Source organism: Scyliorhinus torazame, chromosome 22 (genome assembly GCF_047496885.1).
Source record: "Scyliorhinus torazame isolate Kashiwa2021f chromosome 22, sScyTor2.1, whole genome shotgun sequence".
In the NCBI taxonomy this organism is placed as follows: Eukaryota; Metazoa; Chordata; class Chondrichthyes; order Carcharhiniformes; family Scyliorhinidae; genus Scyliorhinus; species Scyliorhinus torazame.
Window position 1 is genome coordinate 86,157,456 of NC_092728.1, and position 26,914 is coordinate 86,184,369.

Genomic DNA, 26,914 nt, shown 5'->3' on the forward strand with positions numbered 1-26,914 from the left:
AAGGTGGCACCCGTTGCGCTGGAGCATGCCCATACGACTGATGGGTTGGCTGAGGCCAGTGTGACCTGGGACACACTCATACGACCCGTGGCCCTAGGTTCACAGTGGGCAGTCAGCAGCATGCGCAGCGGCATGGCTGCCTTTGCCCATTGTAGCAATGATGTTCCGTGCCCATCCACCCCAACCCCGCAGCCCACCTCCTGGCGACGCCCTGCAACTCCTCCCGGCCCTGGCAGAAGCACCCAGGCCAGTGGCACAACTGTCAGCAAACTATTGGGATGTTGGACATTTTCTGTACCCCCTCTCTCTCCCTCAGCAGCCATGGTGCCTGTTTCACAATTGTTAAAGCACAACTGAACCACGCTGTTGGGAATTTGGTCCAATGGAGGCAGAGAATCGCGGAGGCCCCAGAGAATACCCAGTGAGGCCCTCTAATGATATGCCAATGGTGTATACTGTATGTGCATTCTGGAACACACTGACGCCGCTGTCGAGGTGATGGAGAATTACGATTTGGCGTGAAATCAGCTCCCGCCACAATTACAGCATTGGAACCGATCCTCCGCACAATTGTGTTTCCCAATTCCGAGGCTGCCCGATGGAGAATCCTGCCCCGTAACTTTTAATATTTTTGAATGAAATGTGGAGGAACAGAGTCACAAGACGACTAATTTGTTTTAACAACAAGAAACAATCATTGATTAAACATGAAAAGATTGGATTACAATATAATACCCCTTTACTCACCCTTTAGTTTAACATTTATACACAGGTTCTAAAATTTAGATGGATTACAAAGTATGTCTTCAGTACAATGGTCTGATTAACACACAAAGTCCTTTTTAAGCACACAAGATGACTGTAGTAAGACACACCCCTCTCCAAACCAAGTGAATATTTGTGAATTTCTCCTCAAAATCCCCCAGATGGTTCTTCTACTGTGAACCACCTTGTCTTACTGAACTCCAGCTTCCACACGAGGGATTTCAAATTCCGCTTTCAAAAGTCACAATTATGCTTTCCCCTGCTGCTTCCATCAAGGTTTCACTTTCAGGTTTGACATCGCTCCCTTCAGCTTTCCTTTGATTTAGGGCAGCACGGTAGCATTGTGGATAGCACAATTGCTTCACAGCTCCAGGGTCCCAGGTTCGATTCCCGGCTTGGGTCACTGTCTGTGCGGAGTCTGCACATCCTCCTCGTGTGTGCGTGGGTTTCCTCCGGGTGCTCCGGTTTCCTCCCACAGTCCAAAGATGTGCGGGTTAGGTGGATTGGTCATGCTAAATTGCCCATAGTGTGCAAAAATTGCCCTTAGTGTTGGGTGGGGTTACTGGGTTATGGGGATTAGGTGGGGTTACTGGGTTATGGGGATAGGGTGGAGGTGTTGACCTTGGGTAGGGTGCTCTTTCCAAGAGCCAGTGCAGACTCGATGGGCCGAATGGCCTCCTTCTGCACTGTCAATTCTATGATTAAAGGTTCTTACACAGACTCCGACATCCAGCCACGGATTTCCACAATTATTTCAATTAATGTCACCAAACTGTAAAACTTTAGTACTTTCTCATGATCCTTAGCACTGGCGGCATGTGGCACAGTGGTTAGCACTGCTGCCTATGGTGCTGAGGACCCGGGTTTGAATCCCGGCCCTGGGTCGCTGTCCATGTGGAGTTTGCACATTCTCCCCGTGTCTGCGTGGGTTTCACCCCCACAACCCAAAGATGTGCAGGTCAGATGGATTGGACTGGCTACGCTAAATTGCCCATTAATTGGAAAAATAATAATTGGGTACTCTAAATTTTTTTTGTTTAAATGATCCGTAGAATTACTTCTGCCCTCCCATGATCCAGTGCCTTTTTAACTCTCTGTGACCTTACAGGACAATAACCTGTTCTGCTTCCCAGCTTCCTCTGTTCCAAACCGTTTGGAAATCTCTCTTAATGTCTCTAGTATATCTCTAGTTTCCCTAACTAGCTGGACTTTAGATTTCCGGCACCTGTTTTCCTCACCATTAATCAATGGTATAGCTTTTCTTCCAGCACAGCTGAGAGAAATGTTGCCTCTTCAGCCTTCTAAAACCAACGGCATCTAGCAGCGCTGTGAGAGCTTCCTTTTCCCTCACTACTTATGTTCAACTGCTCAGACTTTCAGTTCAAGCTAAGAACAAAGGAAACTCTTTCCCACTGGAAAGTGGCCTCCTGTTGCTGGCCAATCCACCTAACCTGCACATCTTTGGACTGTGGGAGGAAACCGGAGCACACGGAAGAAACCCACACAGTCACGGAGAGGAAGTGCAAACTCCACACAGTCACCCGAGGCCGGAATGAAACCTGGGTTCCTGGAGCTGTGAGGCAGCAGTGCTAACCACCGTGTCACCGTGCATAATATACAGTGCAGTTGTCCTTTTTGTCACTTGTAGGCATGGTTACATTCTCAAGCCCACACTCCAAATTCACATTTGGTAAATTTGCAATTCGATTTAACAGTCAAAATGTCTTCTCTTGTCAAAGTCTCTTTTAGCTGTTTCAAGAATGTTGTTAAGATGTTTTTTATGTTCACTCAAAATAATATCGTACACTTGCTTGGTTTGCTCTTTGAACTTTTAGCGATCTTGTTGTTTCTCCCAGTCCCATTTCAAATGAGTTATTTTCATTTCTGCTTGAGCCTTGTCAATCGCTTATTCTCTCTGAAGTTTCATGGTTCATTCTAACCTTTCAACGTTTTCCCTCCCACAATTTCTGAACTATCTCAGTCCAGTTCTCAGTATGGCAATGTGTTAATTTGCCTTTATTCAAACTACTGCATCTTACGTAGTATCACCCAACAAGCATTTTTAAATCAGAGTCTCTGGTCATTGACTCAGAAAGGTCACAATTTCCAATTTTGCACGACTTCAGTTGTTTTCTTATTGTTCATTACTGACTTAGATACATCAGCACTATTACTTGGATCAGTTTTTCTCTCAACTAGATCACTATTCAACAATTAGTTTTCATTCACAGGAACAACTTTCGACACTCCATGCCATCCATTATCTTCTTCATTTCCTCCATTTGGCTTTGAAGTTCACAAATCTTATTGTTATTTCCATGACGAAGTTCAAATAATTTGTATTCCAGGAACTATTATGAAGGAAAAAGTGTTAATAAGAGATATTAATGGAAGGAATGCCCCGGTTTCTTTGTGTAAATTAATTTAAGAAATAATTTTGTAAATGGAGTTGATAGTTTTGCTTTTCAATGCTGCACTCAACCAGTTTTTCTGATTTACCAGAACCTTATTTTCTTGTTCAAGGCATTTTCCTTGATACTTCATAAATACTTCTGATGCTTGTAGTTCACCAAGTTTGAATTGAAGATCAACCTTTGCTAAGTTTGCTTTTTCAAGTTTATGCTTGAAAAGTTGAAGTCCTCAGTCATATGTTCCACTTTTCCTGACGGATTCTCAATTTTTCTCATCAGTTCTCTCTTTTCATTCACAAACTCCTCTTTCATATGTGAAAGTTGATTTTCTGTGTTAATAAGGTTTTCCTTCAACTGTTTGTTATCTGCACAAGTGTCTCATTTTTTCTCGACAGTAGTTTTCAGAATTTGTTAAGATCACCATGATCAACTGCTTGTTGAAACACAGTTGTCATCACATTACTGTCTCCACAAGCCAAATCATTACCTAGAATAAAATCTATTGCTCCAATAGGTAATTTTGGAATATTTCCCACCGTAACAACTCAATTTACAAAACTACTTCTTAAGAAACAACTTAATTCCTTCCATTAATATCTCTTATTAATACTTTTTCCTTCATAAAACTTCCTGAAATACAAATTTTATCATCAGCTACCATCAATGATTGATCTATTCCTGAATCTCTTAAAAGTTTAGTTTGTTTACTTATTTTATGAGAGGAGTAAGGGAATACTTCTCTCTTTAAAAAAAACATCCAAACCCTCCAATAATCCGACTTCCTTCACCAGTACTCAAATAATTCTCTGAACTATCCTGAGATGTATCCCCTTTCTCATTGATTCTGAAAGAGCACATTTCACCTGCACCACTGCTATGGTTTTAACTGCCATTTCTCTTTCAGATGCTTCCTTTCCCACTATTGAAACTGACCTTCCATTTAGTTTCGAACAATCTGCTCCTATATGTCCAACTTTGTTACAATGGAAACACTTAGGCCTTTGAATGTCACTTCCACCCTCAGCATGTTCCCTTTTAATCGGAGGTGAAATTTCCTGACCATTCACAACTGTTCCATCTCTTTCTTGGCCATTTGTTTTCTTTTCTCCTTCCCACCTTCTATACGTCTTATGTTTCCAAACATTATGGAAAAAAAGTTTGGTTATATGGACCAGTTCAGCTACCTCTTCTGCCTGTCTAGCAGTTTTAACTTTTTGTTCCTCAACAAGGGTCCAAATTACCAAAGGAAGTGAATCTTTCAATTCTTCTAAAAGTGCTCACTGCTCTAACGGCCAGATATGTTTTCTTTATCTTTAATGCCCTTTTCTAAGAGCAAAATTATTTTGCTTCACCCTCTCAAATTCAGGCTGTTTTCTTGCACTCTGAAATTTCTGCCTGTACACCTCAGGAACCAAGTCATATGCGTTCAGGATAGCTTTTCTACTACATCATATCTACATATACTTCTTCCCTCACAGATGCATATGCTTCACGAGCTCTATCTACCAGTACACTTTGTAAAAGTAATGTCCATTTTTATTTTGGCCATTTCATCTGTTTAGCTACCTTTTCAAAAGAAATAAAGAATGCTTCCACATCCCATTCCTCAAATTTTGGAAGACCTTGTATAAATTTAAATATTTCTCCACGAGGTTCAGGTCTATTCCTCAACCTGCTGTAGTGTCTCTGCTTTAACTTCCTGCATTTTAAATTGAAATTCCCTCTCTCTTCTTTTCCTGGTCTTCCCTTGCTAATTTTTCCATTTCCATGTCAAGTTTCCTCATATCACTTTCTTTTTGAAAAGCTCTTTCTCTTTCTTTTTCCTCTCTTTTTGCTTTTCCTGCAAGTTTTTTAAAATTTATATTTCTTTTTCCTTTTTCTTTATCTTGCGTTTCTAATTGCTTCATTTGTAATTGAATTTTAGTTAATTCAGTTTCTTCACTTTTCAAAGAACTTGGTCTGACAACCTTTGAAATTTTAAATGTTTTACTGTGCTTTCGATAATGTCAGCTTTCCTTACCCCTGCAGGGCTTTTAATTCCAATTTATCTGCCAATTCAGTTGACTGACTCTGTTGTGTAAACCAGCCAGAGTTATTTCCTCCATCTTTAGGGAAGTCTTAGCAGGCAGTATGGTGGCACAGTGGTTAGCACTGCTGCCTCACGATACTGAGGACCCAGTTTTGATTCCAGCCCCGGCTTACTCGGTCCGTGTGGAGTTTGCACATTCTCTCTGGTGTTTACGTGGGTCTCACCCCACAACCCAAAGATGAGGAAGCTAGGTGGATTGGCCATGCTAAATGATTTGGAGGAAAATGTAACTGGTCTGATTAGTAAGTTTGCAGACGCCACGAAGGTTGGTGGAATTGCAGATAGCGATGAGGACTGACAGAGGATACAGCAGGATTTAGATTGTTTGGAGACTTGGGCGGAGAGATGGCAGATGGAGTTTAATCCGGACAAATGTGAGGTAATGCATTTTGGAAGGTCTAATGCAGTTAGGGAATATACAGTGAATGGTAGAACCCTCAAGAGTATTGAAAGTCAGAGAGATCTAGGAGTACAGGTCCACAGGTCACTGAAAGGGGCAACACAGGTGGAGAAGGACGTCAAGAAGAAAGGAAAATTGAAATTTTCATGCTTGCCTTCATTGGCCGGGGCATTGAGTATAAGAATTGGCAAGTCATGTTGCAGCTGTATAGAACCTTAGTTAGGCCACACTTGGAGTATAGTGTTCAATTCTGGTCACCACGCTACCAGAAGGATGTGGAGGCTTTAGAGAGGGTGCAGAAGAGATTTACCAGAATGTTGCCTGGTATGGAGGGCATTAGCTATGAGGAGAGGTTGAATAAACTCGGTTTGTTCTCACTGGAACGACGGAGGTTGAGGGGTGACCTGATAGAGGTCTACAAAATTATGAGGGGCATAGACAGAGTGGATAGTCAGAGGCTTTTCCCCAGGGTAGAGGGGTCAATTACTAGGGGGCATAGGTTTAAGGTAAGAAGGGCAAGGTTTAGAGTAGATGTACGAGGCAAGTTTTTTTACACAGAGGGTAGTGGGTGCCTGGAACTCGCTACTGGAGGAGGTGGTGGAAGCAGGGACGATAGTGACATTTAAGGGGCACCTTGACAAATACATAAATAGGATGGGAATAGAGGGATACGGACCCAGGAAGTGTAGAAGATTGTAGTTTAGTCGGGCAGCATGGTCGGCACGGGCTTGGAGGGCCGAAGGGCCTGTTCCTGTGCTGTACATTTCTTTGTTAATTGCGCCTTAATTGGGAAAAAAAAATTGGTACTCTAAATTTACCCAAAAAATGAAAGACATAACAATTTCCAATCCCATTTTGGATTTTAACCTGCACACTACATCTCACAGTATCTCCAGTTCCGGTTGCCAGTACCCTCGCAATTGCTCGTTCTTCAGGATTCACAGATCCAGTCATTTAACAATAAATCCCAGAACAAGTTTTACTATTCAACATCCAGTAATTTGCTTTCCAAATTTCAAAATGTCCAATTAATGATTACTAATCAGCGTCCAATTTTCCTTTCTCCATGTTTTGAAATCCCGCAAGAACCTCCACTTTGGTGGTGATCCAAGTTGGTGTTATAACTGGACGTCAAAATCCAAGAATGGAAACCTGGCTCAAAAGACTGTAACTTTTACATTTTCTTATAAAATGTGTAAGAACAGACTCACAGGACCACTAATTAGTTTTAATAACAAAAATAAACCCATTTATTAAACATGAAAAAAATTGGATCATAATACAATATTTTATTACTCTCTTTTTAGTTTAACAATTGCACACAGCTTTTAGGATTAATATGATTACAAAGTACATCTTGAATACAATTGACTCATTAACGCTCAAAGTCCCTTTTAAGCACACAGTATGATTGTGGTAAGACATACTCCTCTCTGAATCCAAGTAAATATCTGTGGATTTCTTCTCAAACTCCCCTAGATGATTCTTATACCGTGAGCCACCTTGTCTCGCTGAACTCCGGCCTCCACACAAGTTATTTCAAATTCAGCTTTCAAAATTCACACTTTTAAATCTTCTTTTAAATTATGCTTTCCCTCCATTGCTTCCATCAAGGTTTCACCTTCTGGTTTCAACTGTCTTAAAGTCTCTTACACAAACTCCGAGGTCCAGCCACTGATTTCCACAACTGTTTCAAATAAGGCCTCCCAAACTGCAGTAATTTCTCACAAACCTTAGCACTACTGCTGATATCGTTCTGGCCTCTCATGATCCTATGCCTTTTCAATGCTCTCTTCCGAAAAGCAATCTGTTCTGGTTCTCAGTGTCTTCTGTTCTGGTTCTCAGTATCCTCTGTTCCATTAACTCCAGACTTCTTGGAAATATCTCTTAATTTCTCTAGTTTCCTTAACCATTTGGACTTTAGGTTTCTGCATCTGTTTTCTTAACCATTATTCCATAGTATGGTTTTTCTTCTAGCAAGGCTGAGAGAGATGTTCCCGCTTTAGCCTTCTAAAACCAACTGCTTCAAGCAGAGCCGTGAGAGCTGCCTTCTCTCTCACTACCTATCCCCAACTTCTCTGGCTTCCGATTAAAACTAAGAACAGAGGAAAGCCCGTCCCTCTGGAAAGTGGCCTCCTGTTGCTAAGCAATTACTTACTTCTATTTACTCTTCACACCATAACCCTCTCTAAGCACAATAGATTCACAGTTGAAATTTAAACAACACACACAAAAACCTTTGTCCAGCAGGAATTTCATTGTAGGTTTTACCGACCAGGCACAAAAACACGAAATTAAATCCACTTAAAGCTATATGTTTATCAGTAGAAATATAAATCCCTTAAAACTACCTTTGTTTTCCTAACACTGGTCAATGTACCAAAGGACACTGCGTCGTGCTTGGGAAGATGGTGAACAATCTTACATGTCAGCAAGTGCCCCACAACACAGGTCCTTTTGTTCAACAAATAACTGCATTCATAAATTTTTAATATTTTATTACAACAAATCACTTAGGAATTAATGAACATGAAGCTTGTTAATGAAAACTACGATATTAAAACGGCCTTGTTAAGAAAACTCGCTTTGCCAGTCCCTGCAGAATCTTTGTGTATTGTAGTGAATTATGATAAAACCTTACTAATAAATACCTTGGATTATAAACTTTGCTGGTCCCAGTGAGTTCTTACTAACGACGTGCTGCTGGCGCATTTGTTGGATTAGTTTATTTGCTGGATTACCTTTTTATGTTGTTGTCACCAGTATTCCCCTGGGTGTGCAATGCATTCTCAAACTGGTGTAACGAGAAGCGTGAAAAAGGGAAAGATTTCTAAAAAAAAATACTTATATGAACATATAGACTTCAAGGCTTCACGCTGACATTCTTCTGTGTGCAACTACTTGTATCGAGTGGGTTTAGTCATGTGAGAAAATGTGAATTTTGAATTCAAGACGAACCGCGGTGTTGTTTCGCTGCGGGGCAATGCCTGCTCGCACATCACCTCCGCGGTTCAAACAGGTCCGCTTGGCGCACGTTTCGCGGTATTTAGTTGCACAAAGTGTGGACAACAAAACCTGAGACGAGAAGGGAAATTCCGCAGCAGGGAATCGGGGGATATAAAAAGTACTTCGGCATGCCGAGGCAGTCAGCAACAGAGAGGGAAACATGAGTGCGAGGGTTTCTGCTGGATTCCGATGAAGGAAAAGTCCCCCACTCTCTCTCAGAGGCTGACTGGTTAGTATTTTCACTTCTTGTTTGACAGATGCGGAAAAATTGAACCGCGGAAGAAAATAACAAAACAAAAGAACGGGCGAACGCTGCTTTATTTCTGGACCAGATCAGCATTGCAAGCTCGATGGAGTCCAGTTTGAATTGTGCCTTGGAAGAGCCAAATACAGCGGTGATTTAAAAATGACAGCGTTTGCAACATCCCCCCTTCAGGAAACATTAAACGTGTTAGCTCTTAATTTGTTCCCAAAACACTTGAAATGACCTAGCCACATTTTTTTCCGTGCATTATCCGAGTATTAGAAATGTTGCGAGATGAGTGTGATTCCTGTGTGTGTACCGCGCGGTTACGTCTCGAAAGCTCACTGGCCCGTGGTTGTGCCGACCGGGCGGAGAAACCAGTCCACGCCGGAGTGACACCTCTTAAAGGCGGTGAACTTAGTCAAGTGACAACTTGCCCCGGATCTGGTAGTCTTGAGGTAGGAATCCGAGTGCCTGAATTATTTAGTCTTTTCAATTAGCCAGTTTAGTGAGATGGGAAAGATAAACCCGAGCCTTTGAGCATGTGACCGGAGGATCAGGAATGGGTCCTGATAGTAAAGGTGGTGGATATTTAGACTGGTACCCTGCATCAATAGGAAGCGGCTTGAGCGGGGTTTTTCCCCCATTATGAAACAGGGCCATATGATTCTGCAGTCAACACCCAGGGTGTTTCTGGAATGTACTAAGTCCCGGAGCTGTGAGATCCCTCCAAGCTCCCATGTAGTGTGGAACTCCAGGATGATGTGAAGCCAGCTTTTGCATCAAACACCCCGCAGAGTCCTTTAAATGTAATTCCCTCCGTGTGGAGTTTGCACATTCTCCCCGTGTCTGCGTGGGTTTCACCCCCACAACCCAAAGATGTGCAGGTTAGGCGGATTGGCCACGCTAAATTGCCCCTTAATTGGAAAATAATAATAATTGGGATGGGATTGGATTGGATTTGTTTATTGTCACGTGTACCGAGGTACAGTGAAAAGTATTTTTCTGCGAGCAGCTCAACAGATCATTAAGTAAAAAGTGGATCTGTTTGTGAGAGCTCGCAGAGAGTCGCCTCGCTCCGGCGCCATCTTGGTACAGTAATTGGGTACTCTAAATTTAAAAAAGAATATAATTCCCACATTTTCCTATTTACAGAAAGCTGCCAGTGGAGCGTGGTCATTCAAATCTCCTCTTCTGGTGGACGGGATGAAAGTTGTAAGCATGCACAGGCTGCAGTATAACTCGGGGTTTTGCTGGCTCTATCCTGCACTCACTGACTGTTTTTGAAGCAAGTCAATTCCACTGAACTATGTGATAACCATTGAGGGTAACTGTATAATAGAGAATATTACAGCTCATTTTTGGAGCGTGCTCCAGCGGGGGAACCTTGTCTATTGCCCAAGTATTTCAGGAAATCATGAACAGCATCTCCACCATTGATCTTTGGGGCAGTGGCTTATAGACTCTCTGCCGACAGCCTCTCCCTGAAAAATGGGCCCAAATGTCAACTCATTCTTAGCTATCCATTTGCTTTATATTTCATGCTTTGGTTATCTTTACAATACAACAAAATTCATGGGTGGCACAATGGTTAGCACTGCCACCTCAGCGCCAGGGACCTGCGATCAATTCTGGCCTTGGGATGACTGTGTGAAGTTATGTACTCCCCGCATGCCTGCGTGGGTTTCCTCTGGGTGCTCCGGTTTCCCCTCGCAGTCCAAAGATGTGCACGTTGGGTGGGTTGGCCATGCTAAATTGCCCCCTTGGCGTCCAAAAGGTTAGGTGGGGTTGCAGAGAAAGGGTATGTGGACCTAGGTAGGATGCTTCTTCGGAGGGTTGATGCAGACTAGATGGGCTGAATGGATACTACGGTTCTAAAATAAAAATGCTTCATAGACGTTTGCAGCAGAGAGGGAGGCCATATGTCTCATTTCTGTGGAACTATCCATAGATTATCCCAAAGGTATGTTTCGACAGCCCTTGCAAAAAAACATACATTACCAGTAGGTTTTAATAGTATGCCAGATTACCTGTTGGTGGATGATGAGCCTCCTGCTGGCCGGTGACAGTTGCACCATTACGTTCCAACTCCTCTTGGGTTGAAATCCCTGACGGTTGATTTGAAAGAAAAGAAAGACCTGTATTTATATAGCGCCTTCATGGTGTAGTTACCATTGCAATGTGGAAAATGCAGCAACCTATTTGCACACAGCAAGCAGCATCGTGAAAGCGAGCAGATACTCTGTTTTTGCGATAGATGTTGAACAAGATTCCTGGGGGATAGTTTCCCTGGTCTTTGAAATGCGGCCATTGGATCTTTCATATCACCCGAATTGGGAGCCAGACAGCTTATCGAAAGGACAACACTTCTGCCAGTCCCTCAGTGGGGCACTGAAGTGTCAGCATTTATTTTTGAGTGGACTTGGACCCACAATCTGCTGAGTACCCATTGTTTTACCAGGGGCAATTTAATGTGGTCAATCCACCTACCCTGTACATATTTTTGGGTTGTCGGGGTGAGACCCATGCAGTTACGGGGAGAATGTGCAAACTCCACACGGACAATGACCTGGGGCCGGGATCGAACCCGGGTCCTTGGCGCCGGGAGGCAGCAGTGCTAAGTTACACAAAACTCTAATTAGTTAACATGATCTGTTACATTATGGTTGTGGAATTAAAAAAATATATATTTTAATTTTCCAGCTAGGCAAGAAATAAACCTACTCTAACATCTAAATAATTGCCGTTGTTTTCTTTTGCTGAATATCACAAAATCTTCTTCAAGCTTTGTTATTCTAGAAACTATTTTGGCTATAATGTGCTGGACCCCAAAGGGTGAAAATCTTTCCACGATTTCTAACTATGTAAGAACAATGTATATTTTTTAAAATTTAGAGTACCCATTTTTATTTTCCAATTAAGAGGTGATTTATTGTGGCCAATCCACTTAACCTGCACATCTTTGGGTTGTGAGGGCGAAGCCCAGGCAGACACAGGAGAATGTGCAAACTCCGCACAGTATGTAAGAACAATAGGGGAACTATTTGTTAAAAGACAAGATCAGGTTCTTGTAATACAAATGTGTGAGTTCTAAAAAAACGATTGCCTGGATTTTTGTATGTGTTCCACCAGACTCAGAATTGCAGAATTGTTGCAGCACGGATGGGGTCTTCCATTTGCTCATTTAAGTATGTGACAGTTCTCTGAATGAGCAATAAGGCACCTGGTGTCTTCCCCCACGTTCTCCATGTAGCCCTGCACATTCTTCGTTTTCCGATAATCATCTAATTCTCTCTTGTACGCCTCAGTTGAACACATCCCAGGAAATAACCACTCACTACAGGAAAATGTTACTCCTCCAGTCCCCATTGCTTCTTTTGAAGACATGGGGAGACCCTCAATCCACAGTCATTCCCATGTACTTAGCCTGCAATCAGTTAGTCCCCTTTTTAAATGGCATCTATTGATGCCATTCTGTCATTTCAATGTAAGATAAAGTGAGCGAACGTGAGACGAGAAACAGAGGAGTGTCTCATTCAACAGGGAAGTGCAATGGATTAAATGTTAGTCATGGTGGCTCAATGGTATTGTCATTGGTCGACAGACCCAGCGTAATGCTCTGGGGACCCGTGTTTAAATCTCACCATACAGATTGTAAAATTTGAATTCAATAAAATTCTGGAATTAAAAGTCTAATGATGACCTTGAAACCATTGTCGATTTCATAAAAGTCCATCAGGTTCATTACTGTTCTCCATGGTTGACTCTTAAATACCCTCAATGTGGTTGACTCTTAAATACCCTCTGAAATGGCCTAGCAAGTCACTTTGTTCAAGGGCAATTGGGGAAGGTCAATAAATGCTGGCCTTGTCAGCGACGCCCACATCCCATGAATGAATAAGAAAAACTATTTCTCCCCTCCCTCATGCCACATAAAAAGATGGCTGGAAGCAGTTTTCTGCTGATAACAGCAAATAGAAAGAGTCCCTCTGTTTCCAACACTGTTGATAATCAGGTACGGAGCAGTAACATCAGCGATGGCCTTTATCCCATCGCCCCCCTGATCCTCATTAGTGTATTCCACCCACACTGGCATTAAACTATTATAATCAGTGTGGATTCCATGAGGTATAGAGTTTTACCCTGCAGTGCTATTATCATAATATAAAACCATTTGAAAATTGGGCAGTAAAAGTATTATGCGCAATAAAATCCAGTCTAATGTGGTTTCATCAACTTATGTGCCAATTGCAAAGTGCACTTTCTGAATGTTAGCCAAATTGTTTTTATTACCTTTGTGAAATTTTATAGAGAAAATTGGTAAATAGTGGAAGAACATTAAGTACCTCAATCACTGTAATTTCATGCACTAATCTAAAATTCATGGTGAAATGTAGGTCATCTTAAAAGGCACTGTACTATTTTACTTGAGCGTATCCTGGAGAAGGAGCTTAGACATGGAAGCCAACAGTTCTGATTAGATTAATGATGACCTGAAGAACAGATCTCCTATTACCCATGAAATGCTCTATTGCATGGCAAGAAGATTTGTTTCGCTAACAGTTCTTCACACATTTTGCATACTATACTTTGCAAATGGCTGTTGTAGCCTACTTACAGTTCATACCCACAAACCTGTGGATTTTGCTTGAAAAGCAATTGGTGGCCCCTAAAATGGGTGACTGGGCACGTGTCCTTACTCCTTCAGAGTTTGCTTAAAAATGGAAGGAAGGTCAGGAAAGGCTGTTTGAAGACATGTTGTGGTGAACATACATCAGCATATTAAACTTTTGATTTCCCGGTAATTTTAGTGTTACAGCTGTAATTTTCTGATTTTGACTCCTGTGTGACGTGATGATAACGTCACTGTCGTTTTTCAATCAAATGGAATATCCTCAGCTCATTCAGAATGGAAATGACTTTGGAAGGACAAAGTCCAGTTTAGGGCATATAATGCAAATTAACAGCATCTTGTAGTTAAGTACAGGGCTGAAATCTAATACCCGGTTCGGATGACAGCCGCAGCAACTTGCATTTATATAGTCCTTTAACTAGCAAAACTTCTCAAGGCGCTTCATAGGGTTTTCAAACATACTAGGGTGCCTGGTTACATTAGGACCAGTGATCGAAAAAATGTGTCTGAAGAGATTTGAATAACGGAGCATCTTATGGATGGGAAAGAGGTAGAGAAGTGAAACAATTTAAGGAGAACTGACCGGGATTTGGGCGTAGGTGGCTGAAGGCACAAAAGATGGAATGATTAAAATAGGGGATGCATAATAGGCCAGAATTGGAGGAGCACAGAGATTTCTACAGGTTCTCGGAGCAGAGGAGGCCCCAGAGATGGGGAGAGCCAATTCAAATATGGCAACAATGTACAGGCTTGTTACATCCTCCAAACCTGTTGATTAAATTGTATGTCCTCTCCTGAATATCCATTACTCTGGCAGGAATGAAGATTTAACATACAAATGAAGACCTTTTTGGATTATATTACCTAACCATAGAATCCCTACAGTGCAGAAGGAGGCCATTCCGCCCATTGAGGCTGCACTGACCTTCTGAAAGAGCACCCTATCCAGGCCCACTGCTCTGCCCTATCCCCGTAAACCCACCTAACCTTTAGACATATAGGGGTAATTTAACATGGCCAATCCACCTAATCTGCATAACCTTGGACTCTGGGAGGAAACCAGAGCACGCAGAGGAAACCCACAGAGATGTAGGGAGAACATGCAAACCACACCCAGGCAGTCACCCAGGCATTGGAATTGAACCCGGATTCCTGTTGCTGTGAGGCAGCGCTGCTAACCACTATGCCACCGTGCTTCCCTATTGTGCTGTTCCTAGATTGTCCCAATCATTTTAAGCACTAATTAGACAGAATCTACAAATATGATTGCTGCAATTTGACATGACTATTTCAAGAACCACCGAGCACAGTGACCTAAACCAGGACAGGCAGTGACAACAATTACTTTATCCACAATAACCAAAGCAGATTGTTTTATCCAACATGACACGTATTCTGAAAGAGTATTTTCCATTACATGGTTGCTGACATGGAAATCTCTGTTTTGGTGAAATGATAGATACCTTACGGCTGCTGTAGATTGCCATCACAAGCAGCATTGAGGATGTTTAGCTACAATGCAGTTTCTTTCTGGGTAACAGTACTTCACCCGAGACTTTATTGTCCCACAATTCTGCGACACCCAACTGTATGCCGAGGACCTGTGTTCTAGCTTCGATCTGTGCTTTTCCCCTCCCTTCAATAATTATTTATAAAATATTGATAAAGAGACTGTATTCGTTCCCAAGAGGGTGGCATAATCTCTGTGATTTTTAAAAAAAAGATTTGAGTACCCATTTTGTTTCTTTCCAATTAAGGGGCAATTTAGCGTGGCCAATCCACCTACCCTGCACATCTTTGGGTTATGGGGGTGAAGCCCACGCAGACATGGGGAGAATGTGCAAACTCCACACGGACAGTGACCAGAGGCTGCCACCCTAATCTCTGTGGTCTTAACTGGTATTCTGCCAACCTCTCCACAATTGCCAATGCTGGAGCTTGTAGGGTTAACCCTGCAAGAGATAGTTTCTCTCTGCCTTAATGTGATTTTACTCAGCAAAGCATTTGATTGTTGTGAATTTGAAATGAAGTGAGACACACGGGCCTAATGATGCTGAGAAAGCATGTAGCAAAGCTGATGTGGCTTTTGGTAAAATGTGATCCCAGTGAATCAACTGATTTCTTTACCAGATTGATGTCGCTCATATGTAAATCTGCAGAACATCTGCTTTCCATATGGATAAATACATGCTTTGTGTATATTTTTTCTTTTGTCTGTGACGGAAACCTAATGCATAGGTGGTATTATTGAACATGAATTTCTTTGTATATACCAGAAGGTGAGAGTACAGGTTAGCATAAAATGAGTCTCATAAAGATATCGAGGACCATATAATGATTCTCACTTTGAAAAGAGTGCAATGAAGTTGCAGCTTTACTGGGATCATGTATGATGCCAGACCATATTTTGGCAGACACCAGTTGAAGCAGTAAAGGAATTATCCAAATGGGAGGAGAATGTATGAACTTACATAGCAACTCTATTTGTTTCAGGAGAAATTAAGTTAATTAATGCATTGGATTTAATTTCCTCCTCATGATCACTGATTAATTTTGGCATAATCTATAATGATTCTCCTAAACCTTTGTATCAGAATCTATGCTTTTATCTTCTTTTAAGTTTTTTTTCTATTTAAGAGTATGCGCCTCTAACCGTTCATTATTTTGTTATAGGTTCTAAGTTTCTCCACAGCCTCACGACCGATTCAGTGCAGAGCACGCAAGGAAACACAGTACATTATTCTGCTCGTGAACTCAAATTGTTTCTGATTACTTTAGCTTTGCATGCTTTCCCCATACTGCTTTTATTACAAGACGGAATATATTTCTTTCAATGGTGTCTTCAATTAAGTGAAAGAAGACGGCATTCTGTAGCTATATGTAGTGAAAATGGTCATTACCGCCACAAAATTACTGTCAAATCTGGTTTTAGTAAAATAGACGTCTCGTTCACCAACCACAGCACAAAGATATCTTTCCCTGCAAAACATTTTTCTCAGCCATTATATCAACAGTCTGTGTACAATCTAAATTTTAGAAGTATGCAGCTAGTAAGTGAGGCAGCTTTCAAATTGCTGACTTTCTGTCCTCAGAAACTGAAAGTTGTGTATTATCACCTTTTGGCTGTCTGACATGCAGAAGTTTACTTGGCCTTTTTCAATTAACTAAAAAAAAAAAATCATTTAGGTTTTAGTTCAAACAAGGACTGGGTAGAGCTTTAACGGTTCTATGCTTTGAACCTAACCGAATGTTTGAAACTGTCACTTTGAACTATGTTTGGATGTCCCATGGAGATGACCACCTCCTCCCCTCCTCACCTCAGCAGGCAAGGATCTGGTTCCAGTCTGAGAGTCGTGGAGCCAGAGATTGGGTCTGGTCAGGTAGCCCTACTGTGAGATGAGAGTCTGATAAGTAGAAGCACAGACTTATCAGTAAAGATCAAGTATATGCCTCATGAACTCAACATGTTTAAATATCAGCATGTGTCCAAGGCCTCAACTTTGAATTTGGAGGGAAAGGTGAACTGATGAACCCCTTTTTAAACATTGGATTGTCCTTGAAATTAAATCCTTTCAAAATCACAATAGAGCTAAACATTGAAAAAATAGTTGGTCTTTCAAAGTCAAAATAATTGTGCTCAAGCAAGTCACTATTTTCAGAATTTAACTTAAATTTTTAAATAAATGTAACATTATTGCCTCTCTCTCGCTAATTATTTATTATTTATATGTATATATATTGATGTAGTTGGCAGCACGGTAGCACAGTGGATAACACTATAGTTGCACAGCGCCAGGGACTCAGGTTCGATTCCCGGCTTGGGTCACTGTCTGTGCAGAGTCTGCACGTTCTCCCCGTGTCTATGTGGGTTTCCTCCGGGTGCTCCGGTTTCCTCCCACAAGTCCCGAAAGACGTGCAGGTTAGGTAATTTGGAGATTCTGAATTCTCCCACTGTGTACCCGAACAGGCACTGGCATGTGGCGACTTGGGGCTTTTCACAGTAACTTCATTGCAGTGTTAATGTAAGCCTACTTGTGACAATAAAGATTATTATATTGTAAAATAGATTTAGTTCCTAGGTGATCTGCGGGAAAATGAATACAAACCACTTGAGACAATAAATTATAATTTTAGAGCATCCCCCAAACTGAAAATCCCTTGAGACGCTAACAATGAGGACACCAAGCTACAATGAGGAAGAACTGGGGCAAGTGAGGGACTAAAAGCCCGATTGAGGAGAGATATTATGAGGATTTTGAAGAAACTGAGAGAAGGGACAAGTCAAAATGCTTTGGATAAAGCTGCACTAAACGTTTATGACAACCACCACAGCCACATTTGTTACAGGAGAAATGTTGCCATGGTCAAAGCTGGTAGTGTGAGACATAATATAAAGTTGAGCTTTGACCCTCTGATTTTCGTTATGCAAATTAGATAAAAGGACCGTGGCTGGGGAGTTATGAAATTGACTTTAATTCTCAACTTCTATTCCAGCTTTCTCAGAAGAGACAGTTATTTATTCATTGATCTCAATGTTCTACTGATTTATGGGTGGACAACTTGATAATCATTTCACAAAGATGTCTATATATTTTGAAAGTTCGAACTACATGATACCGCACGAAAAGTGACATTTGACCCTGTTATGGTTTTTGAAACATTTATTGAGGAACGTTTCTGCTTTTAAGGTTAACAAGAAATTCTTATGTATGTTTCAGTGAGTTGATGTAAGAAGCTGGCTGTTTGAGCACCACTTTGTAAATAACTGATGCAACCACAAGCCCCAAAATCTGTGCCAGGAAAAATGGCTGTGACGGCCCTGCAAATGAAATTCCATTAATTCTCCAATCACTTTTTAGTCAAATTGTTTCCACCATGACCAAATGACAGAGAAGATTGCTTATTCCTGACCACTGTAACATAATTCAGTTGGATAAAGTCATTATGCAAAACAGGTATTAAACTACCCGCACAATATATGAGAATGGGCTGCATTTTCTTTGAAGAATAGATATTTATGGGTTTCTTATAACCTTTTGGGGTAGCACGGTGGCACAGTGGTTAGCATTGCTGCCTCACAGCGCCAGGGACCTGGATTTGATTCCGGTCTTGGGTGACTGTCTGTGTGGAGTTCACACGTTCTCACTGTGCCTATGTGGGTTTCCTCCACGTGCTCATGTTTGCTCCCACAGTACAAAGACGTGCAGGTTTGGTGGATTGGCCATGCTAAATTGCCCCTTAGTGCCAAAGATGCGGGGATAGGGCAAGGGTGTGTGCCTAGCTTGGGTGCTCTTTCAGAGTGACGGTGCAGACTCAATGGGCCGAATGGCCTCCTACACTGTAGGCATTCTATATGTGCAGTTTAACTTTGTGCTTTTGATGGCTACACATTTCTTTACAGTGTACAAACCAATGTATTTCATTGTAAAAAAAAAATAACGTTTCAAAGATGGGAATATTTTTGTTGGATTATTTAATCAAACACCTTTCTTCTGATTGTGCCCAACAATCAGCAGGACGTGTTTAAGTGTGGTGTCTGCTTTTTATACCTTGCTGAATTTATGCATTTGAGAATTCAGAATTGAAGTCTTTCAAAATGAGCTTATTTTCTCTGCAAATGCACGTGGGCTCTATAGTGGGAAGTAGAGGGAGAGACATGTCACAAAGCTGGGTCTCTTCGGGTGAAAAGACTTAAAAGAGTTTTTGTAGTATACGTGTAGGTTGTAAAGTCATGGCTGGTTTCAATCAGTCAGCAAGATTGCTAGTGATAAGCAGTTCCTGTGGTCTCAAATCTTAAAAGTAACTGCACGGTGCTTGACGAACGCTGTAATGACCAATTCGGTTCCATTGGGATGCTGTCACTTGTTGTGGATTGAAATTCTGTCTCTGGAGCAGTAAAGACTTAACTATTTGTAAACTCAGTCATTTATGAGAACGTGCTCCTTTCTTACAATCTGCTGTGACGTTACTTTATTTGACTAAAGGCAATGACAACAAATTGCTGCATCATGCTTTTTACACCAATCTGAGTCACATGTTCTGCATAGACCTGTAAATATGCAGATAGATTAACAATATTCTGTTGGCATTTTAAGGTAATTCCAGGAGTGTTTGAGTGAGGCATGTAAAGGCTCCTCAATACATTGCAGACAAATAGTTGTTTTCAATAGACACTCCACAGAGATGAAGCAAACTACTTAAGGAGTGAAATTTACCAATTCTTATTGGGATATAAATGTTGGCCTTTGATTTGTGGAGTTCTTAACATGTGAGTGACACTGGTGATGGCTGTTTTCTGTGACTTCAGGGTGCACAGTTAAAAAGGGAGAGACGTATGAATTTGTTCAGCAGATTTATTGGGAAGTAGGCCATTGGGAAGTAGGTTACCTTAAGCTCATGAGTTTGGGTTAGATTTGATTATCAAACACTCAGGAAGGGAGTTGAAAGATAAATTGAGTGATCAATTGGGAAGAACACCAACAAAATTGGGAGAGGTGTTTATAACCTATGAAATTCAAAAATTACTTAAGTTCTTGAGAAGTACCCAAAATAAATTAACATCTATTCCAGTGGACTTGGTTGATGTGGGGAATGGACAGATCTCAGATTCAATGAGAAACCAAGGAAAACGACTTGGGAATAAGGTGAGAGTAAGGTGAAGATGCTCTGCACAATCATCAACTATTCTTAAACGCTGGAAGATGTACGGATTGAAAAGCTTTTCCTATTTCCTGTTCTAAATCTCTGTGTTGAAAGCCTGTTCAAATAGGGTGCAGGAGTAGATGGTGGAGGAGGAGGAGGTGGAAGGTTAGGTGAAGTAAGGGAAAAGCTAACAGAACAATTAGAAAAGAGGATGTGACCAGCTCTGAGGTTTCCTTTTGAGTTGGATATGCCGAAAAGAATGGGAGGGAGGGTGTCTAAAGATGGAAGTGAGCAGCTCTCACTGCGACTCCACTTACCTCACTCGCTCGCCAACTCACACGTTTTAATTGTGGAAATCCTGGCAAGAACAAGAAACGACTTTTGCAATAATGGAAACTTTCCGTGAGTTACTTGGAAGTCGCAGGATTGCACTTAATTATCAGTTGTCATCACGTCGCCGACTATATTTTTTTGTAAATATTATATTTTTGTTCTAACCTGCCCAGATCCTATTGGCTGTGGACAATTGGTTATCCCATGTTTCTGGAGGAATATGAGCGCTCCCAATGAGTGGCGGCGGTGGTAGAAGGAGTGGGGACGGTGAGGGACTGCCCTCAGGGGGCGTGGCAGCAATCACTAGCAGTGCAGCTATATAAATTGTGCTGGCCAATGTGGTACCAGCGAGAGAGGGAACCAGCAGTGAACTGCTGGTACTGTGTACACATTGTTGTAAATGAACTTACTTTCTGTTTGATTCTACAAACTCGTGCTGTATTCTTCATGGCGCTTACAAAAATTTCATTATGTTCAGCTAATGTTTACCTCCTTTACTCAAAACGTCAAAGAGAAAGACAATGGCAAACTAGTTATTACATAGTAATTTTAATGAGGATTTTTGGTTTGTATACAAATAATAGCTTAAAAAAAAACTACTCTGCGCTGTTATAAATTGATCATTGTAAGTGTCCCTTAATACGATCATAACTAGTTAATATTGCAAACATTTAAACCTCCTGTCTGCAAAGTTTGGAATTTAAGATTCAGATGTGTGCAATGACGAGGGTAGTATTTTTATTTGCGTCTACAACAGCAGTGGGGAATGAGAAGCTAGTTGATGGCAGCATTTAGAAAAATAAAACTACTAGGTCATTTCATAAATATGTATTACGAGCGGAGATCCACAATATTGCTGATGGTAATCTGGGACCAAAGGTCTGGGGTGCAGTCATAACATTTTATGTGGGTCCGTTTTGAGCCAGAGAGCAGAACATGTTGGCTCTGGTGAGCACAGGGGAGTTACGAAGAAAGGCACAGTTAATTTCAAATTTGAAAGCACTGCACCTTGAGCAAAAGTATAACTGCTGATATCACATGGGGGCTGTAATGGCAGCCCTTGGAAGAGATTGTTCCCTCATCCCGGATCTTATTTCCAATCAGCAAGCTGAAATGTGGGAGAACCGAATATTGTTTATCCAATCAGAAACCTGAGTTGGGATTTACTTTAAAACACCAGTATTTTTAAAAAACGATTGACAATGAGGCAGACTTTTCAACAAATCATGCTCTAGCTGTCTTTACTACCGATTGTTAGATTAAAAGGAAATTGGAATTCAACAGGGCAAGAACAGAGCTGGAATGGGTAGGCTGGAATTAAAAGTTGGTGGGAAAAACTGGAGCTGACAGTGGGTTACCTTCAAAAACAAAATGCTTAGGGCAGCACAGTGGTTAGCACTACTGCCTCACGGCGCTGAGGTCCCAGGTTCGATCCCGGCTCTGGGTCACTGTCCGTGTGGAGTTTGCACATTCTGCCCGTGTTTGCGTGGGTTTCGCCCCCACAACCCAAAATATGTGCAGGGTAGGTGGATTGGCCACACTATATTGCCCCTGAATTGGAAAAAATGAATTGGGTACTCTAAATTAAAAAAAAAAAGAAATAGTTTGGGCACTGTCAAAAGCGAAAGGTAGGGCAGATATTTAATTAGTCACAGGTTGAAGGGTTATGGAGAACAGGCACAGTGGCTAGCACTGCTTCCTCACAGCTCCTGGGTCCTCAGTTCAATTCCGGCCTCGGTTGACTGTGTGGAGTTTGCACTTCCTCCCCGTAGTCTGCGTTGAGTTTCTTCCGGGTGCTCCAGTTTCCTCCCATAGTCCAAAGGTGTGCAGGTTAGGTTGATTGGCCATGCTAAATTTCCCCTTAGTGCCCAAAAGGTTGGGTGGGGTTACTGGATTAGGGGAATAGGGTGGAGGTGTGGGCTTAAGTAGGGTGCTCTTTCCATGGAATAAAAGGGATAGTAGCAATGTGGATTCATGGGCGGCATGGTAGCACAGTGGTTAGCTCTGTTGCTTCACAGCATTTGTCATTGACAAATAGGGTTAAGGAAAATCCCAAGGCTTTTTACACGTACATAAAAAGCAAGAGGGTAGCCAGGGAAAGGGTTGGCCCACTGAAGGATAGGCAAGGGAATCTATGTGTGGAGCCAGATGAAATGGGCGAGGTACTAAATGAATACTTTGCATCAGTATTCACCAAAGAGAAGAAATTGGTAGATATTGAGTCTGGAGAAGGGTGTGTAGATAGCCTAGGTCACATTGAGATCCAAAAAGACGAGGTGTTGGGTGTCTTAAAAAATATTAAGCTAGATAAGTCTCCAGGGCCTGATGGGATCTACCCCAGAATACTGAAGGAGGCTGGAGAGGAAGTTGCTGAGGCCTTGACAGAAATCTTTGGATCCTCACTGTCTTCAGGGGATGTCCCGGAGGACTGGAGAATAGCCAATGTTGTTCCTCTGTTTAAGAAGGGTAGCAAGGATAATCCAGGGAACTACAGGCCGGTGAGCCTTACTTCAGTGGTAGGGAAATTACTGGAGAGAATTCTTCGAGACAGGATCTACTCCCATTTGGAAGCAAATGGACGTATTAGTGAGAGGCAGCACGGTTTTGTGAAGGGAAGGTCGTGTCTCACTAACTTGATAGAGTTTTTCGAAGAGGTCACTAAGATGATTGATGCAGGTAGGGCAGTGGATGTTGTCTATATGGACTTCAGTAAGGCCTTTGATAAGGTCCCTCATGGTAGACTAGTACAAAAGGTGAAGTCACACGGGATCAGGGGTGAGCTGGCAAGGTGGATACAGAACTGGCTAGGTCATAGAAGGCAGAGAGTAGCAATGGAAGGATGCTTTTCTAATTGGAGGGCTGTGACCAGTGGTGTTCCACAGGGATCAGTGCTGGGATCTTTGCTCTTTGTAGTATATATAAATGATTTGGAGGAAAATGTAACTGGTCTGATTAGTAAGTTTGCAGACGACACAAAGGTTGGTGGAATTGCGGATAGCGATGAGGACTGTCAGAGGATACAGCAGGATTTAGATTGTTTGGAGACTTGGGCGGAGAGATGGCAGATGGAGTTTAATCCGGACAAATGTGAGGTAATGCATTTTGGAAAGTCTAATGCAGGTAGGGAATATACAGTGAATGGTAGAACCCTCAAGAGTATTGAAAGTCAAAGAGATCTAGGAGTACAGGTCCACAGGTCATTGAAAGGGGCAACACAGGTGGAGAAGGTAGTCAAGAAGGCATACGGCGTGCTTGCCTTCATTGGCCGGGGCATTGAGTATAAGAATTGGCAAGTCATGTTGCAGCTGTATAGAACCTTAGTTAGACCACACTTGGCGTATAGTGTTCAATTCTGGTCGCTACACTACCAGAAGGATGTGGAGGCTTTAGAGAGGGTGCAGAAGAGATTTACCAGAATGTTGCCTGGTATGGAGGGCATTAGCTATGAGGGGCGGTTGAATAAACTTGGTTTTATCTCACTGGAACGAAGGAGGTTGAGGGGAGACCTGATAGAGGTCTACAAAATTATGAGGGGCATAGACAGAGTGGATAGTCAGAGGCTTTTCCCCAGGGTAGAGGGGTCAATTACTAGGGGGCATAGGTTTAAGGTGAGAGGGGCAAGGTTTAGAGTAGATGTACGAGGCAAGTTTTTTACGCAGAGGGTAGTGGGTGCCTGGAACTCGCTACCGGAGGAGGTGGTGGAAGCAGGGACGATAGTGACATTTAAGGGGCATCTTGACAAATACATGAATAGGATGGGAATAGAGGGATACGGACCCAGGAAGTGTAGAAGATTGTAGCTTAGTCGGGCAGCATGGTCGGCATGGGCTTGGAGGGCCGAAGGGCCTGTTCCTGTGCTGTACATTTCTTTGTTCTTTGTTCTTTGTAGCACCAGGATCACAGGTTTGATTCCTGGCTTGGGTCACTGTCTGTGTGGAGTCTGCACGTTCTCCCCGTGTCTGCATGGGTTTCCTCCGGGTACACTGGTTTCCTCCCACAAGTCCTGAAAGATGCGCTGTTAGGTAATTTGGACATTCTGAATTCTCCCTTTGTGTACCCGAACAGACGCCGGCATGTGTCGACTAGGGAATTTTCACAGTAACCTCATTGCAGTGTTAATGTAAGCCTACTTGTGACAATAAAGATTATTATTATAAATTGGTTGTGTAATAGGGAACAGAGTAATAGTCAATGGATATTTTTCAGGTTGAAGGTTTGTACTAGTGTTCCCCAGGCGTCGGTATTGGAACCCTAGTAATGATTTAGATCTTGGTGTGCAGGGGACAGTTTCAAAGTTTGGGAATGACACAAACTTGGAAGTATTTTTTATTTTTTTTTAAACGCATTTTATTCAAATTTGCATCAAAGTAGGTTACAGCAAATAAACACCCCGGGAAACATTCTTCCCAACAATCAACTACACAGCTTGTACAAAGTTTTCTCCTTTTTCACCCCACTCCCCATCACCCCACCGCCCCCCCCCCCCCCCATCACCCCACCCCCACCCCCCTGCGACGAGCAGCTCCTCAAACACGTTCACAAACATCCCCCACCTTTTCTCAAACTCCCCTGCTGAGCCCCTTAACTCATACTTTATCTTCTCTAACCACAGGAAGTCATGCAGATCACCCAATCATGCTGCTACCCCCGGTGGCGATGCCGACATCCACTCCAGCAAAATTTGTCGCCGTGCAATCAGAGAGGCAAAGGCCAAGACATCGGCCTTCCTCCTCTCCATGAGCTCCGGCTTCTCTGAAATCCCAAATATCGCCTCTAAAGGGTCCGGGACCACTCCCTCCTCCTGGCTAAGACCACGAACACTCACGCCCAGAATCTTCCCAAATTTTCACAACCCCCGAAACATGTGCGCGTGATTCGCTGGCCCCGCCCACACCTATCACACTCATCTGCTACCCCCTGAAAGAACCCACTCATTCTCGCCCGAGTCAAATGCACCCTGTGTACCACCTTAAACTGTATCAGGCTCATCCTTGCACAAGAGGAGGTCCCGTTTACCCTTCGCAGTGCCTCGCTCCATACCCCCCAATTGATCTCCATTCCCAACTCCGCTTCCCATTTCTCCTTGATCTTCACCATCCACCCGCCTCCCTGCTCCCCCAGCCACTTATATATATCCCCAATTCTTCCCTCCCCTTCCACATCCGGTAGCAGCAGTCGCTCCAGCAGGGTGTATCCCGGCAATCTAGGGAACCCCTTCCAGACCTTTCGTGCGAAGTCCCTAACCTGTAGATGCCTGAACTCAATACCCCTCGGCAGCTCTACCCTCTCCAAACTGGGAAGTATTGTAAACTGTGAAGAGAACAGAATTCAAAAGGACATGGACAAGTTTGTGATTTGACAGATGTGTGGCAGATGAAGTTCAATGTGGAGAAGTGTGAGGTGGTGCAATTTGCTAGAAAGAACATGGACAGACAATACAAAATAAGGGGTACAATTCTTAAGGGTGGGGGCACCTGGGTGTATATGGGCATAAATCATTGAAGGTGGCAGGACTGGTGGAGAGAACCATTAATAAACCATATGGTATTGTGGGCCTTATTAATATGGACATAGATCACAAGAGCAAGGAGGTTATGTTAACCTTATACATGACACTAGTTAAACCAAAGCTGGAGAATTGTGTACAGTTCTGAGTGCCACACCATAGGAAGGATGTGTATGCATTGGAGAGAGTGCAGAAGAGGTTTACAAGCATGGTTTCAGGGATTTGAAGCTTCAATATTGGGGATAGATCAGAGAGGTTGTGTCTGATTGGGGATAGATCAGAGAGGTTGTGACTTATTGGGCATAGATCGGAGAGATTGAGACCGTTCCCCTTGTGCAAAGGTGACTAAAAGGAGATTTGATAGAAGCCTTCAAAATCATGAGGGGGCTAGACAGACTAGATAAGGAGAAACTGTCCCCATCGTAAAAGGATCGAGAACGAGAGGGAACAGATTTAAAGGGATTTGCAAAAGAACCAAATGTGAAGTCAGAAAAAACTTTTTCACACAGCGAGTGGTTGGGGTCTGGAATACACTGCCTGGAAGTGCGCTGGAGGCTGGTTTAATTGAGGCATTCAAGACGGCATTAAATTATTATTTGAATAGAAATAATATGCCGGGGTACAGGGAAAAGGCAGGAGAAGGCATTAAGTCAAAATCTTCATTTGGAGAGCTGGTATAAACGCAATGGGCTGAGTGGCCTTCTTCAACGTCTTAACAATTCTGTGAATTATTTTTTAAAATGTTTTTTAAATATATTTTTCTTCCAATTACGGGGCAATTTAGTGTGGCCAATCCACCTACGCTGCACATCTTTTTGGGTTGTGGGGGTGAGACCCATGCAGACACGGGGAGAATGTGTAAACTCTACATGGACAGTGACCCGG

General features: G+C 42.5%; 1 protein-coding gene across 7 annotated transcripts in view; it reads left to right on the forward strand.

Moving 5' to 3' along the window:
* LOC140399180 (LIM/homeobox protein LMX-1.2-like) overlaps positions 1-26,914 on the forward strand; it is a 225,386-nt gene that overhangs the window by 65,026 nt on the left and 133,446 nt on the right. The gene's annotated exons all lie outside the window — the stretch shown is intronic.